Source organism: Schistocerca nitens, chromosome 6 (genome assembly GCF_023898315.1).
Source record: "Schistocerca nitens isolate TAMUIC-IGC-003100 chromosome 6, iqSchNite1.1, whole genome shotgun sequence".
In the NCBI taxonomy this organism is placed as follows: domain Eukaryota; kingdom Metazoa; phylum Arthropoda; class Insecta; order Orthoptera; family Acrididae; genus Schistocerca; species Schistocerca nitens.
Window position 1 is genome coordinate 14,894,103 of NC_064619.1, and position 13,969 is coordinate 14,908,071.

The window sequence follows — 13,969 nt, forward strand, 5'->3', positions numbered from 1 at the left end:
TTGGTGTGAGTTCTCAACTTTCCAGCCTTTAGATACGGATCGCTCGTCGAGCGAGCTACTATACATGACTCCTAAAACTGGAACAATTTGATGAGAACACTCTAAAATTAACATTATATTGTATTGTATTGTATGTTAACCGGGGACCTATAAACGACGGAGAGGCTCCGTCCCCGCCGCAGCTGCAGTGGTCCACAACCCCACGACGACTACCGCAGTCCACTTCACCCCTCCGTCGCCCCACACCGAACCCAGGGTTACTGTGCGGTTCGCCCCCGGTGGACCCCCAGGGAACGTCTCACACCAGACGAGTGTAGCCCCAATGTTTGCGTGGTAGAGTAATGGTGGTGTACGCGTACGTGGAGAACTTGTTTGCGCAGCAGTCGCCGACATAGTGTAACTGAGGCGGAATAAGGGGAACCAGCCCGCATTCACCGAGGCAGATGGAAAACCGCCTAAAAATCATCCACAGAGTGACCGGTTAACCGGACCTAGACAGAAATCCGCCGGGCGGATTCGTGCCGGGGACCGGTGCTCCTTCCCGCCCGGAAACCATGCGTTAGACCGCACGGCCAACCAGGTGGGCAAAATTAACATTACTAGTGTAAGTCTGAACCGAAAGTCTTTCGTTTAAGTGAATTTGTATCCACTCCTGCTGCTATCGTTACTAAAGGAAGACTATGTTCTCGTTTAACCACCCGTAAATCTTGTATGCCTCCGAATCTTTCTTTGTAATGATCTGAGTACAAGAAAGTACGTCTTAAGAAAACTGCCATGAATGTGTTCCCCTTTCTAAACAGAATTTTGATGGTTCAAATGGCTCTGAGCAGTATGAGACTTAAGATCTGAGGTCATCAGTCCCCTAGAACTTAGAACTACTTAAACCTAACTAACCTAAGGACATCACACACATCCATGCCAGAGGCAGGATTCGAACCTACGACCGTAGCAGTCGTGCGGATCCGGACTGAAGCGCCTAGAACCGCTCGGCCACCACGGCCGGCATAATGGACTACTGTCGCGTTGTAAGTGGTTAAGCAGATAATCGGAGCTTTTAATTCTAAAAATCTACCGCGAAAGGCTGTCACGGACAGTATTTTATGTGTCTGTAAAACTACACTTTTTGTACGATACGATATTGCAGCGCCTGTGTTATTCCGAATTACAATGCAATGTTCCTTCGGACACGCTTGCTATTGCTTCGTAATTCGGAATAACACAGGCGCTGCAATATCGTATTTACGAGCCGACAGCGGGTGAGCGACCTTCGAGCAAAATGTCTCCCCTGTGTGGGTATGTACATAATGGATGAACGAGTGCAGGTTGCAGACACATGGTTGACGATACATAAAAGCTTGGATCTGGTTGTGAGTCGTGCTCGGCGATAAGCGGGAAATCCGGGTTCGAGTCCCGGCCCTGTACAAATTTTCATTGTTCTCATTCCATTATACAGTTGATGCTTGCTCATATACGCAACTGCGAATACATCTCATGTACATTTGTTGTGTTCACTTGGAGCGGCATGTCTTCTGAAAAATGGAAAGCGAGGCAGGGGTGTTGACAGGGGGAGGTGAGGGAAGAGACGAAAGAGTCTGGGGAGGAATGGGAAAAGCAGTTGTTGAAGCAAAGGTTGAGTAGTGGTATTCGGTATATGTAAGATACCGTCCACAACAATATTGGAGCAGGGGGAAGAGACGGGAGGGAGAGTGAGGGACAGCACGGTGGATGAAGCCAGCAGGTTCTTTGTCTATATGATTACGTCACTCCCCCACGCCGGAAGAGAGGAAACTGGGCGATATACGAGGCTGGCAGGCGGGGAGCGAGGGTGGTCGCGGCCGCCGGCGCCCAGGAAGTGGCCGATCCACGGCGCGGGGGCGGAGGAGGCGCCGGAAACACGGGGGCCGCGCGCCGCCCCAGACCAGCCCAGCTCAGCCCAACAGCACACCACGGGCACGACCCGCCCCAGGGCCCGGGGAAGCACAGCGGGGCGCGCGAGCCTCGGCGTACGCTGCTCCCCTCGCAATGGCGCTTTGTGCCGCACACCCCGTGCTGGGTGTCGCGTGTCAAAGATCGCAACTTCTCAGCGTTCTCCGCACCCTCGACTTCTGATACGTGGGATACTTTTCACAGAAGTGCCAAATGCAAGTCCATTATCCCCAGCACGTACCTTCATTATAGGTACAAAGCCTTTGATGTAGACGGATTGTTAGCCCGCTGCTTGGTTGAAAATCAGGCAGCAACGCAATTCATTACCTCTTTATTCACGTTGTTTATTTATTCACATTAGAAGCATCATGAAAGCTATAGACAAACACGGAAAATGTGTATGTTGTGCCGGCCGGTGTGGCCGAGCGGTTCTAGGCGCTACAGTCTGGAACCGCGAGACCCTACGGTCGCAGGTTCGAATATTGCCTCGGACATGGATGTGTGTGATGTCCTTAGGTTAGTTAGGTTTAAGTAGTTCTAAGTTCTAGGGGACTGATGACCTCAGAAGTTAAGTCCCATAGTGCTCAGAACCATTTTAACCATTTTGCATGTTGTGTGTTGTCGTTTTCAGTCCGAAGACTTTGTTTGCTCTTCTTTTCGCTAGTATTAATCTTCTTTTGTTTTTCCTGATGACGGCATCCTTCTGAATATTCCCCATCTGGAGATCCTATTAAGTGGCTACACTGAGGTGACAAACTCAAGGGACAACGATATGCACACATAGAGATGGCAGCAGTATCACGCACGCCAGGTACTGCATTGGTGGAGTAGTCATTTGCAATCAGGTCAGTCTTGTGGAAAGATTTCCCACGTGGTTATCGCCACACTATGCAAATTAACAGACTTGGAGCCGCGTGGCATTAGCCGAGCGGTGCAGTCATGGACTGTGCGGCTGATCCCGGCAGAGGTTCGAGCCCTCCCTCGGGCATGGGTGCGCGTGTTTGTCCTTACGATAATTTAGGTTAAGTTGTGTGTAAGCTTAAGGACTGATGACCTTAGCGGTTAAGTCCCATAAGATTTCACACACATTTGAACATTTTTGAACAGACTTGGAAAGCGTAATGTTACCTGGGACTAGACATTCATTTTCGGAAATTGGTAAGGAATTCAGTATTCCCAGATCTACAATGTCAAGATTGTGGCAAGAATACCACCTTTCAGGCATCACCTCTCACCACAGACAACGCTGTGGCTGACGGACTTCACTTAACGATCGAGAGCTGCAGAGTTTGGCTAGAGTTGTCAGTGTTAATAGACAAGCGACACTGCGTGAAATAACCCGCAAAAATCAGTGTGGCACGCACGATGGACATATCCACTGCGCCAGTGTGGCGTCAATGGACTATGCCAGCACAGGACCGATGTGAGTGCCTATGCTAACAGCGTGACGTCGGCTGCAGTACCTCTCCAGGGCTCGTGACCATTTCGGTTGGACCCTAGACAACTGGAGAACCGTGGCCTGGTCGGATGAGTCCAGATTTCACTTGGTAAGAGCTGATTGTAGGGCTCGACTATGGCACAGACCCCACGTACCCATGACCCAAGCTGTCAATGTGGCATGTGTAGGCTGATGGTGGCTCCATAATGTACTGTGAGCTGTGTTTACATGGAATGAAATGTCCTCTGGTCCAGCTGAATCGATCACTGACTGGAAATGATTATGTTCAGCTACTTGGACACCATTTCCAGCTAGCTGTTCATAGACTTAATGTTCCCAAACAAAGATGGAACCCTTATGGATAACACTGCACCATATCAGAACACTGGACAGTTCGAGCGGATGATTTGTCACCCAGATCGCCCGAGAATAATCCTACTAAAAATTTATGTGACTTAATCGAGAGGTCCGTTCGTGCACAAAATCCTGCATCGGCAACACTTTTGCAATTATGGACGGCTATAGAGGCAGCGTGGGTCAATGTTTCTGCAGGGACTCCAACAACGTCGAGTTGCTGCGCTACATCGGGCAAAAGGAGTTCCGATACGATATTAGGATGCATCACATGATATTTGACGCCTCAGAAAATATTATCTTCAGAATAATTTACACAAGTGGATACTGTCTTTACTGAGTCATTCATTGGATGGTATCGAAAAAAATGACGGCTTTAATGTCCCCCTGCTTTCAGCAGTTCGCAGTACCAGGTGAGCTGTGTTACTGCTGAAATTACGTGCAAGAGAAACCAAAATTGCAATTTAACCACAGCTACTCGACGGAGATAGGAAGCTAGGGATCTTTGCTGATGGACAAACTTGTGGTTGGTACATATTTTTAATTTCAACTAAAGAACGCCGAGTGGTTCTACGCGCTTCAGTCTGGAACCGCGTGGCCGCTACGGTCTCAGGTCCGAATCCTCCCTCGGGCATGGATGTTGTGTGATGTCCTTAGGTTAGTTAGGTTGAAGGAGTTCTAAGTTCTAGGGGACTGATGACCTCAGATGTTAAGTCCCATAGTGTTCAGAGCCATTTGAACCATTAACTAAAGAACAAATTTCATTATTACAGAATTACAAACTCAGAATAACCACATAAAAATTTAATTCACACCTTTGTCCTCTTAAGAAAACATACAATTGACTTTAACCGTATGCCCTTTTCTTTTTTTGATGCTTGTCCTTCACCAAACTTAGAAATACTATGTGATTGGATGATGAATTAATATGACAAACAGTATTTTAAAGATAGTAATTAGATCTGATTGCAAAATGATCACAGACAGTCGCCACCATAAGCACACTAAGTTCATTGCTTACGTAACCACCTTCAGCTACTTACGAAAAGATCACGTCCGTCACGGCGGACAGGCCGGATATTTAACTAAAGGATCGAAGCGCGGCTTATACACGGTGGTACTCGGAACAAACGATTAGAAAGCAACCGCCAAGCAGTTTCGAAGATGATCAGGCTGCAAGCCAGGGCAGAAAACACGCCGAACCCACATACGATCTCATCCAGCGCGTCGGCCGGTGGTGGCCGAGCGGTTCTAGGCGCTTCAGTCTAGAACCGCGCGACCGCTGCGGTCGCAGGTTCGAATCCTGCCTCGGGCATGGATGTGTGTGATGTCCTTAGGTTAGTTACGTTGAAGGAGTTCTAAGTTCTAGGGGACTGATGACTTCAGAAGTTAAGTCCCATAGTGGTCAGAGCCGTTTGAACCATTGGCAAATGTTACTAGAGCAGATCAATTACTCATCCCTACTATTGTCTCTGCAATACTGAGAAGGCTGCTGCCCCTTTTCAGGAATCACAAATTTGTCTGGTCTCTCCACACATAAACATCCACAGGCGTTGAAATACGGTACGGTTGTGTCTATTGTTCAGGCACGCATGCCAGTCGAGCTCGGCAAGTTTTACAGTTCATGGCAGGGCACATCATACACATAAAATATAACATGTAAAAACTGTAAATTTATATTATACAAAGTATAAAAACTTTACATATCACTTAGCGACTTCAGAAAATAAGAAACACACATTGTTTCATTCTGAGACCATTGCACAACAAGAGTAGCGCATTGTCAGAAGAGAGTACGTTTCCCAGGTTAGAAACAGAACATGTGCTTCCCAGCTGAAAACTTCAACAATTTTATCTTCCTAGCACACTGCTTCACGCCTGATATCATAGGATTCCAAGCCCAACAGGGTGCATAGATTCTCAAATGGCGACAGTGTGTTGAACGCCAGCGATGATAAGGTAAGTGTCACGGAAGGCGTGCTTGGTACGGCATGACACATGGGACATGTATACTGGTCTACAGTCGTCTACAGTGTAACACAAAACTAAAACTTTGTTTCTCCGTGTCTGTATCTGGGCACCCCAAGTGTTGCCAGTTAGCTTTCGGGTGATACTGTTTCTAGGCGCGCATCCTTAAGCTTTGTGTTGTAATACTGCTTCTTAAACATGAGTGCTCTAGTAACGTCCCTCCATGTATCTTGCTGTTGGTCAGTGCTGTAACTGGGATCCTTCAAGTTCAATTTACAGAGCTCTTGATGCTTGTTGTTTCCTTATGTGGAAGGCGCAGTTGTCCGTATTAGCAGCGTCTGGCTTAGGCTGATTCTTCTGGCAGCAGGTTTTCAGCTCTGTCAAGGCTTGAGGCAGCTTGTTGTCGCCACTTTCAAAATTTTATGCCACTGCTCTAATAGCGCGATTGTCTGGATAAATAAAGCTCTGTAACCCATTTCGCAAAGGTTGATCACTGTTGATTACATTAGATAGGGTCTAAGCCAGGAGACTTTCCAGAAGCAGCTTAGTTCTTCGTGCTCTCTGTTGACTTCATCTTTCTTGGAACCTTGTTTAGTATATGCGATTCTGCAGATTCTTTTTTCTGTATTCCAGGTAAAATTAAAGTTATTTGTTATTTCTTAAACTTTTCGAAACAATGATCGGTGACTTATCGTATCGTTGTCTGCGGCGAGGTCCATAATCACCGACAGTCAGTCTCTAGGAAACTGGAGTAGCAACGAATTAGAATCTCAATGCCTAACTGAATCAATGATGGCTATTAATTTCGGTATATAGGCAATATTTATGTCGTTGTTAAAATTCCGTGTGGGACTGTCTCCTCAGGTGGCGGATCGAGAAACGCTCACTAGATATAGTGGGTACCGAGGAAACCAAATACTCGGGGCGGACGAAAACTAGCACCTTACTGGCCAGGGGCAGGTCAAGATCCGTAGGGAAGGCAACGCTTCTAGGAGTGGCATCCGAACAAAATGCCCCGGTCCTCCAGTTTGGGGGTTGTGCAGAGGGTTACCTCCCCACTCACATAATAAATTATCTGGGTCAGGACGCTATACATAAGCTTCTGAATCAGGAATGTCTCAACTGGAATCGGAAACGGCAACGAAAAACGGATTTCTTGTAGTGGACTGTTAAGGCAGCCAGTCCACAGTGAAGTAGCCGGAAGGGCACGCGTCAACTCACGCCGTCTGGCGTTAAGTCTGGAACAGGATTCGTACTGAATGTGATAAAGAAAAGAACGTAGCTACTAGAACACTTAACTTTTATATTGTCCTTTGGTATACAGCATTCTGGATGATACAAGTGAGACTATCTTGAGGTACATGCAATGGTACAAATGGTCAATGGCGCCTTGCTAGGTCGCAGCCATTAACTCAGCTGAAGGCCATTCCAACTGTCTCTCGGCAAATGAGAGAAAGGCTTCGTCAGTGCAGTCGCTAGCAACGTCGTCGTACAACTTGGGCGAGTGCTAGTAAGTCTCTCGAGACCTGCCTTGTGGTGGCGCTCGGTCTGCGATCCTGACAGTGGCGACACGCGGGTCCGACATGTACTAATGGACCGCGGCCGATTTAAGCTACCACCTAGCAAGTGTGGTGTCTGGCGGTGACACCACATTCCTCCCCCGCAAATCGGCGAACGGTCGTGTGATAAGGCTTCCGCCCGCCGTGGGGAGGACCCCATGTTGACGTAGGCGATGGGGTGGGGAGCCTAACAACAGGCGAGGCCGTGCCACCCACACCCTGCCATTCGGTCCGAGGGGAGCTAGGAAACGCCTGAAAACCTAGTCCAGGGTGCACGTCAACATGCGGTGGATGCGCCCGTAATGAGACAGGAGGGGCCGAAGGGTCGACCTCCATGTGGTCGGGGCACCCGACGGGCGAAGACGACATCTGGGCCGGAGCGGGCAAGAGTTCCATGGCGGAGGACAGCTGGTCACAGGAAGCGATCGGCGGCGCGTGACCCAGGGAGGCGCTGGGTGGCTGCAGCGAAGCGTCCACTGCGGGCGGCGCCGGCGGCGGCTGCGGCGGCTGCGGCGGCCGCGGCGGCGGCGCGACGCCATGCGGCAAAATGGAAGGCATCGTCGGCAACACCTGGGGATGAGGCGAGCCAGTAGATGGGTCCCCAGGGCGCTGACCGGACGGCACCGTCGCTGAAAGCAGACGGGGAGCGGCAGAACCTGGGCGACGACAGAGGCGCAGCTGATTGAGATGCCGACGCACCTCACCAGAACCGCGAAAGTTGCGATAGAAGACAACGTCGCCAGGAGCAAAAGCAGTAGTCTGCCGCTGCACAGGAACCTGAGGCGGCGGATGCAGCAAAGACATCAAGGTTCGATGAGGACGACCATGGAGCAACTCAGCCGGCGAGCGACCATCGCGGGGCTGAGAGCGATACGAGGATAAAAAGAGCAATAACGCATCCTCCCGAGAATGCGACTCTTTCAACTTCAACATCTGTGACTTGAAAGTCCGGACCAATCGTTCAGCGGCACCGTTTGACTGAGGCGAAAACGGCGCGGAGGTCAGATGTTGAATACCATAGGCCTTGCAGAATGACTGAAATTCTGCGGACATGAATTGTGGGCCATTGTCGGAAACAATAGTCTGTGGAAGACCTTCAATGCAAAAAATAGCAGACAACGCTTGGATTGTGGCAGAAGACGTCGTGGAAGACATCCGGACAACAAAAGGAAAATTACTGAAGGAATTGACAACAACCAACCATCGAGCATTCCAGAAGGGACCAGCAAAATCTATGTGCAAGCGTTGCCAAGGGGAAGTGGCTTTCGGCCATGCAAAGAATTTCCGCGGCGGTGCGGATTGTTGTTCGGCACACGCCATGCAAGAAGAGCACATATTCGTAATCGCAGCATCGCTTCCGACCAAGTACAGTGCTGACGAGCAAGTTGTTTCGTACGCACTATACCCCAATGTCCTTGGTGGAGAAGCTTTAAGACAGAGGACTGTAACGAACGTGGGACCACGACCCTAGACTGATCATTATCAGAACGCAACAACAAAACACCACATCGTACAAAAAGTCTCTCCTTGTGAGCAAAAAATCGGCGAACCAACGGATCCTCGATCCGTGACCTCGACAAGGGCCATTACGTAGCAACAAAACGCAAAACAGTAGCAAGGACAGGGTCAGAAGCTGTGGCTGTAGCTACACGACCAAAATCAACCGGAAACGATTCGACCACGTCATCGAATGCTTTATCCTCAGCAACAGGCAAAATTACAAAGGGTGAGGCCCAGAGAGAAGCCTGCACACGTTCAATCACACCCTGCGATTCTAAATCGTTTAATGTTCTGGCGACCTCATCACGCAATGCGTGGGGAACATTGCGCGCTCTGAAAAATTTCGGTTGCGCGTTTACTTTCAGTTCCAAATGTGCTTCATAGTTCTTAGCGCAACCAAGGCCCGGTGCAAAAATGTCTGCAAATTCTTCACATAGACTAGAAACACTGGCTGAATGCACAGTCTGGTTCACTGATAGGACCCGATTTACGATAGACAAGTTAAACAATTGAAATAAATCTAAACCAAACAAGTTCACTGCAGAAGAAGAACGAAGGACGTAAAAAGACACAAGTTTTGTTTGTCCCTTGTATGTAGCAAGAAGAGTGCACTGTCCTAACACAGGGATAGCTTGTCCGGAATAACTCTTGAGCTGAACATTTGCGGCACGCAACGGAGGTGCGCCCAGTTGTTTGTACGTGGCGTGATTGAGCAATGAAACTGCAGCTCCGGTATCGAGCTGGAACGGTATCACTTGTCCGGCAAAGTCCAAATCTACAAAAAGTTTATTGTCCTGCCGACGACAAGAGCGACTGTTTTGTGCAACTTGAACAGACACTGGTACAGAATCACGTGCGACGTGACGGGATTTCCGTCGACGTCGACGCACACTTTTTGTGGGACGAACACAGTCACTGTTAGCGAGAGGAACACTGGGCGGAGTGGCAGTAACGACATGAATGGCCATGGGCGAAGGTTCCCGAGCCCGAGTGTCCTTGGTTCGATTCCGGCGCGAAGCAAAGGGCCTGGAATGGTTGTGAGTGTCTGAGCTGAGCTTTTTCTGGCAAACACTTTGAACATGTCCTTTCTTATGACAGTAAAAGCAAATAGCTTGGCGTGACGGGCAATTCTCACGCGAATGTCTAGTTGCACACCGCGGGCATGATTTCACTGCATTTGCTTCCTTGCGCGGGACACGTGGCGGTGCGGACGTGCGCGAAGGCTGTTTACAGGTCCGCGCAGCGCGCCCGGCAGGCCGGTTAATGCGACACACTGCTGGCGAAGTTTCAAATGATTCCTGAGCAAAGTCAAGTGTCTCTTGCCTATCTAAAATGTCTATCACTTGTTGAAGGGAGGGATTGACGAGTTTCAAAATCTGTTCCCGTATGCGAACATCAGAAACGTTCTGTGCTATCGCATCACGCACCATAGTATCTGAATAAGGGAGGCCACAGTCACATTCAAATGCACACTCCCTAGGAAGTCCTTGCAAAGTTGCAACCCACTCCCGATTAGGTTGACCGGCCGTACGTTTTGTACGGAAGAACGTATACCGTTTTGCAACTACATTAACTGTTTCTTTGAAATAGGCATCTAAAGCAGACAAAATTTCTTCGTATGACAGAGTTGCTACGTCGCGCCGGGGAAACAATTTCACTATCACACGGTAGGTGGACACACCTACACACGAAAGCAAAAACGGCTGCCGCTCATTACCTTGAATTCTGTAGGCGGCGAGATGAAATCCAAATTGTCGGGACCACTCCGGCCATGTCTCGTTGGCCGCCTCGTAGGGCCTAAATTGAGGTGCAACAGCATGGTGTGGCTGCGGTAGCGATGAAGCGGCGGCGGCCGCATCGTTTTACAGCGCACGTTGCCCCTGGACGAGCTGTCCAAGGGCATCCAATAACGCCTGCGTCTGCTGATTCTGCAAGCGATAAAATTCGGACAGTACATCTGGAGAATGTGGCGAAGCCATGACACAAGCACATTAATACAATTAGAAAGAACAAGATCCAGATTGATCCACGTCGCCAATGTAGTGGACTGTTAAGGCAGCCAGTCCACAGTGAAATAGCCGGAAGGGCACGCATCAACTCACGCCGTCTGGCGTCAAGTCTGGAACAGGATTCGTATTGAATGTGATAAAGAAAAGAACGTAGCTACTAGAACACTTAACTTTTATATTGTCCTTTGGTATACAGCATTCTGGATGATACAAGTGAGACTATCTTGAGGTACATGCAATGGTACAAATGGTCAATGGCGCCTTGCTAGGTCGCAGCCATTAACTCAGCTGAAGGCCATTCCAACTGTCTCTCGGCAAATGAGAGAAAGGCTTCGTCAGTGCAGTCGCTAGCAACGTCGTCGTACAACTGGGGCGAATGCTAGTACGTCTCTCGAGATCTGCCTTGTGGTGGCGCTCGGTCTGCGATCCTGACAGTGGCGACACGCGGGTCCGACATGTACTAATGGACCGCGGCTGATTTAAGCTACCACCTAGCAAGTGTGGTGTCTGGCGGTGACACCACATTTCTCTTTTGGAGTATGGAATGCCAGGAGGCTATACAGACCAGGAAGTGTGCAGAGTTTGGCCAAAGAATTAGAGAAACACCAGCTCAAAGTAGTACTCCTCCAGGAGATTAGATGGAAGGGTACAGAATCAGTCAAGATGAACGCAGGAAGTACACTCTATCGAGACTGGTGAGCGCCATGAAGTAGGTACTGGTTTCTATGTACATGACTTAATAATGAAAGCAGTGAAAGAATTTGAATCTATTAACAGGAGAATCTCCTACATCACAATCGCAGGGCGAAGTAGTGATATATCCTTTACTAATGCACATGCACCATGTGAGGATAAGGATGACTACATTAAGGAGGAATTTTATACTGAATTAAACAAAGTATATAACTCACTGCCAAATCACAATCTCAAAATAGTGTTGGATGATTTTAATGCCAAATTGGGTCAAGAAAACGTCTATAAATCGGTGGTAGGTAATGCAAGCCTGCATAAGGAAACCAGTGACAATGGCATCCATTTGATCAGTTTCGCAATTGATAACAATCTCTGCATCGTGAATACAAGGTTCCATTGTGAGGACATCCATAAAGGAACATGGATGGCACCAGATGGGCATACAGTAAACCAGATAAACCATGTATGCATTCAGAAGTGTTATGCTAATAGCATCAAAGATACGCGAACCTATGAGAGGTGGCATGAGCCCTCTCTCATATTTCTCTGAGTAATTCGATCTTCCTCTCTAATTGCATGCAGTGAAAAGTCACTATTCCCGCACATGCAGACTTCCCACACAGCGTCTCTCATCACCAGGGTGGTCTGGTGACAGGCGGGCACTGCTGATCTTGAAATGGTTATGCCGACGGGTGTGAGGGAGTCGAGTGAATGCTTACTAGACGCCGACATTGTCATAAGAGCGGGAGCGACATCCCCACAGGGGCCTGACGGAGCGGCTGGGCTAGAGATTCCATTACTTCGCAGAAACTTAGTGAAAACCGTTTCTGGCGGGCTACCAGCGAGGCGTGGGAATAACTTGTGTTCCCAGGCAGTCTTGGCGGGCAAATTCCCGCGTTTTCTGCAAAATCGTAACTATGATTGGCTTGCTCAGGGCATAGCTCCGTGACGTAGCAAAATCGTCGCAGAAATTGGCGCCAAGAATCTCCATTGGCGGAAAGGTAGTGCGTCGGCAATCGAGTGGAATTTTCCGCCGGTTTTCGTGTTGCTGATTGGAACGTTTAACCATAGCCACTGTCGTGGGGGCGGGAATGTTCTGTGTTCAGTTTGTACAGGTGCTCTTGTGAGAGTCGGCTCTCGCCTTTCGGTCTGAGTAGGCTACAAGACTGAGCTCTCGCTGCTCCGGACAGCCTGCCTTCCGTTGGCTGTCTAATAGACTTTTATTTAATTGTAACTGTTTGATGAAGTTGCTGAAGTTTCGACTTCAACGTAACTTTCCGAGTACAGTTGGCAATTGAGCGTTCTGCGTACAAGCGGCCTATGTTGTCTGTCTTGGGCAGTTTTGGCTAAAGTTACTGTGTGACTTTGCCTGTTAAAATCAATCACTGTACCGTCAGTGATTGTGTGGCGAGCCTTCTTCGTCTCCCTCAGAGGCGCATTTGTATTGCTAGGAAGTCTTTAGTCTGGAACAACCAGACCAGGATAATTTGTTTCGGGCTATACTCGCGACATTATCATCACCACGACGGGAAGTCGAAGCAACCAGCCATCGCCTCCGGTACGCCAGATCGTGTCCTGGCAGTTAAGAAGACAATTTGGTAATGTATGTCCGCAGCACCGGCAGATTAGTGATATTCCTAGGTGATAATCAGAGCTCAGCAGAGCGCGCCTGTTCGTCTTTTTCTAACTTTGTTCTGTCTTGGATGTTCATTGTTTGAGTTCTCAATACTGTAGCAGCAATTAATGTTGGGTTGGCTGTGTGTTTCTCTTAAGATTTTAGTTATAAGGAATTGGCTCCACATACCACTTCGTCATAAATGTCACGATATAGTTTAGGAACAACTTCACCTTCACAGCATTTATTTGAGTATCTAATTTGAGCCAATTTGATGTATTGTAAATGTTTCATGTGTTTTGTTTGTTATTTTGAGTTTAGTCATAATAAATCATATTGTTATTTTGGACAGAACTGTCATTCTGTTAATCGGTAGAGCAACTCTTTCATTTCTCACTACGTTAATGAAACTTTCCATTATTTAACTTATTTATCAAATTAAATTATTGCAGGTGCCAAACTCTTTTCTACTCCACTCGCAGGGTCGATTAGAGTCAGTTCGCCTTTCTTTTTAATCCATGTGCAACAGCAAAAGTCGGAGTTAGAATGGGGGGGGGGGGAGGGCTTAAAGCATCATTTATATATGAAGATTCTAGAAGAATTTAGTGTTAAATACACTGCTAGCCCCGGCAACTCGCACCTATAGAGGAGCAGACTGTGACTCTGATCACTTCCAGGTGATAAGTAAAATGAACATTAAGTACAAGAAAGTGTGCAGAATATCTAAGAAGACTGCACTTTATACCACAAATTGGTTAAAACAAACAGAGGTAAGAAGAAAGTATGAGTCAGCGGTGGCAGAAAGCCTAATGAGTTCTGGTGAGTTGGAAAGTGCCAGTGATGTGAATAATGACTAGTCTCAAATTAAGAAGACAGTAAACAGCGCGGCCTCTAAGATACTGGGTAA